The sequence below is a fragment of the Triticum dicoccoides genome, chromosome 3B, assembly GCF_002162155.2.
Source record: "Triticum dicoccoides isolate Atlit2015 ecotype Zavitan chromosome 3B, WEW_v2.0, whole genome shotgun sequence".
In the NCBI taxonomy this organism is placed as follows: Eukaryota; Viridiplantae; Streptophyta; class Magnoliopsida; order Poales; family Poaceae; genus Triticum; species Triticum dicoccoides.
Window position 1 is genome coordinate 149,232,353 of NC_041385.1, and position 4,080 is coordinate 149,236,432.

A 4,080-nucleotide genomic window follows, 5' to 3' on the forward strand; every position below is an offset into this window, starting at 1 on the left:
ACGGAGACGACGGCGGCGACGGGGACGGGGGCGGCGACGGAGACGAGGGCGGCGACGGGGACGGGGGCGGCGACGGCGATGGAGATGACGGAAACAGAGGAAGAATGGAAATTTCGTAAGTCGAGTATATATAGAAGGCACCTTTAGTACCGGTTGGAGCCACCAACCGGTACTAAAGGCCTGTTTTGGTCAGGCCAAGCGGCGGGAAGCGACCCCCTTTAGTACCGGGTGGTGGCACAAACCGGTACTAAAGGGCCCCCCTTTAGTACCGGTTTGTGCCACGACCCGGTACTAAAGGGGTCGCGCTGCCACCCCAAAGTTTAGTCCCACCTCACCGGGCGAAGGGCAGCCGCACTGGTTTATAAACCCAGCCACGGCTACCACTTCGAACTCCTCTATATAGCTAGCAGGCTTGTGGGCCTAAACTCTGCGCGCTGCCCTGTGAGTCCGCTGGGCCTTTAAGGCCTGTAATTACACACCTGTGGCCTATCAGGCCCACAGGGCAGCGCCCCAATTATTTTTATAGTTTTTTTCTTTTCTGCTTTATTTTCTTCTATTTATTTTTGCGTAGTTTTTTGTATAGTTTTTTCTTTTCTGTTATATTTATTTTCTTCTATTTATTTGTGAGTAGTTTTTCATCTAGTTTGCCAAAATTCAACATTTTCAGAGTTCATTTTGTAGTGATTTTCAATTTCACGGTCATTTTGTAAACGATTGAAAAATAGCAAATATAATTTTTGTCTTTTCTACTTTATTTTTTCTTCTATTTATTTCTGAGTAGTTTTTTCTTTTCTGCTATATTTATTTTCTTCTATTTATTTTTGAGTAGTTTTTTATATAGTTTTTTTCGTTTCAGCTATAGTTTTTCTTTCTTTTCTGCTATTTTTTCTGTTAGTGCCCATAGTTTTCAAATTTGAATAGTTTAAATTTTGAATTATTTGAAATTAGTGTGAATTTGTTTGCACATAAAATTTCTTCGCGTTTCAAATGCCAAAACACATAACTACCCTAACTATTACACAGATTCCCCTCTCGGTGCGAAACACAGAAGAAAGTGATGATAGCTAGTGAAGCCGATCACATCCCAGATCTTTGGGTGTGAAACTTTTTCTTCGCGTGTGTCCCTTTGCGCCGTAACCATGGAAAATCTTCATCATTTAACGGGATGCTCGGGTCAATATTCACTCTGAATGGAGCAATTTCATCAAACTTTTCATAATCTTCTGACTTGTCTGTCTTGTCATCCACTCCCACGATGTTTCTCTTCCCAGAAAGAACTATGTGCCGCTTTGGCTCATCGTACGATGCATTCGCTTCCTTATCTTTTCTTTTTCTTGGCTTGGTAGACATGTCCTTCACATAGAAAACCCGTGCCACATCATTGGCTAGGATGAATGGTTCGTCTGCATACGCAAGATTGTTGAGATCCACTGTTGTCATTCCGTACTGCGGGTCTTCTGTTACCCCGCCTTGTGTCATATTGACCCATTTGCACCGAAACAAAGGGAACTTTAAACCATGTCGATAGTCAAGTTCCCATATGTCCTGTATATAACCATAATATGTTTCCTTTCCCGTCTTGGTTTCTGCATCAAAGCGGACACCACTGTTTTGGTTGGTGCTCTTCTTATCTTGGGCGATCGTGTAAAATGTATTACCATTTATCTCGTACCCTTTGAAAGTCATTATATTCGAAGATGGTAACTGGGACAGCAAGTACAAGTCATCTAGGTGTCATGCATGGTACGTGTCTGCAACCAGCTGGCGAAACTCCTGGTTTGTTCACGTGTAATCCAGTCATTAGACCGCTCCGGGTGTTTGGAGCGTAGCAAATTCTTGTGTTCATCCATATACGGAGCCACCAAGGCAGAATTCTGTAGAACTGTGTAGTGTGGTTCAGTGAGAGAATGTCCATCCATACATATTATTTGTTCCCCTCCTAGCGTGCCTTTTCCATCCAGTCTGCCATTATGCCGCGATTCAGGAACACCAATCGGCTTAAGGTCAGGAATAAAGTCAATACAAAACTCAATGACATCCTCATTTTGATGGCCCTTGGAGATGCTTCCTTCTGGCCTAGCACGGTTATGAACATATTTCTTTAAGACTCCCATGAACCTCTCAAAGGGGAACATATTGTGTAGAAATACAGGACCCAAAACGTTAATCTCTTCGCATAGGTGAACTAGGACGTGCGTCATGATGTTGAAGAAGGATGGTGGGAACACCAACTCGAAACTGACAAGACATTGCACCAAATCATTCTGTAACCTTGGTATGATTTCTGGATCGATTACCTTCTGAGAGATTGCATTGAGAAATGCACATAGCTTCACAATGGCTAATCGAACGTTTTTCGGTAGAAGCCCCCTCAATGCAACCAGAAGCAGTTGCGTCATAATCACGTGGCAGTCATGAGACTTTAGGTTCTGGAACTTTTTCTCTGCCATGTTTATTATTCCCTTTATATTCGACGAGAAGCCAGACGGTACCTTAATACTGAGCAGGCATTCAAAGAAGATTTCCTTCTCTTCTTTGGTAAGAGCGTAGCTTGCATGACCCTGATGTATGCCGTCTTCTCCGTGCATACGTTGCTGGTCCTCCCGTGCCTCAGGTGTATCTTTTGTCTTCCCATACACGCCCAAGAAGCCAAGCGGGGTCACGCAAAGATTCTTCGTCACGTGCATCACGTCGATTGCGGAGCGGACCTCTAGGTCTTTCCAATATGGCAGGTCCCAAAATATAGATTTCTTCTTCCACATGGGTGCGCGTCCGTCAGCGTCCTTTGGAACAGCTTGTCCGCCAGGACCCTTTCCAAATATCACCTTCAAATCCTTGACCATATCATGTACATCAGCACCAGTACGGTGGCGAGGCTTCGTCCGGTGATCCGCCTCACCTTTGAAATGCTTGCCTTTTTTCTTACAGGATGCCTGCTCGGAAAAAATCGGCGATGTCCCAGGTACACATTCTTCTTACAACTATTCAAATATATACTGTCGGTATCATCCAAACAGTGCGTGCATCCGCGGTATCCCTTGTTTGTCTGTCCTGAAAGGTTACTGAGAGCAGGCCAATCATTGATGGTCACGAACAACAACGCCTTTAGGTCAAATTCTTCCCCCATGTGCTCATCCCACGCACGTACACCTGTTCCATTCCACAGTTGTAAGAGTTCTTCCACTAATGGCCTTAGGTACACATCAATGTCGTTGCCGGGTTGCTTAGGGCCTTGGATGAGCACTGGCACCATAATGAACTTCCGCTTCATGCACAACCAAGGAGGAAGGTTATACAAACATAGAGTCACAGGCCAGGTGCTATGGTTGCTGCTCTGCTCCCCAAAAGGATTAATGCCATCTATGCTTAGACCAAACCATACGCTCCTTGCGTCATCTGCAAACTCCTTCCCGTACTTTCTTTCGATTTTTCTCCACTGCGACCCGTCAGCTGGTACTCTCAACTTTCCGTCTTTCTTACGGTCTTCTCTATGCCATCGCATCGCCTTGGCATGCTCTTTGTTTTGGAACAAACGTTTCAACCGTGGTATTATAGGAGAATACCACATCACCTTGGCAGGAATCTTCTTCCTGGGGCGCTCGCCCTCGACATCACCATGCTCATCGCGGCTGATCTTATAGCGCAATGCACCACATACCGGGCAAGCGTTCAAATCCTCGTACTCACCGCAGTAGAGGATGCAATCATTAGGGCATGCATGTATCTTCTGCACCTCTAACCCTAGAGGGCAGACAGCCTTCTTTGCTTCGTACATACTCCCGGGCAATTCGTTGTCCTTTGGAAGCATATCTTTTATCATTACCAGCAACTTTCCAAATCCCTTGTCAGATACACCATTCTCTGCCTTCCATTGCAGCAATTCCAGTGTGGTGCCCAGCTTTTTCTTGTCACCTACGCAATTCGGGTACAACAATTTTTTGTGATCCTCTAACATGCGCTGCAACTTCTTCTTCTCCAAATCACTTGCGCAGTTTCTCTTTGCATCGGCAATGGCCCGACCTAGATCATCAACGGGCTCATCTGATGCCTCTTCTTCACCTTCTTCCCGCATTCCCGACT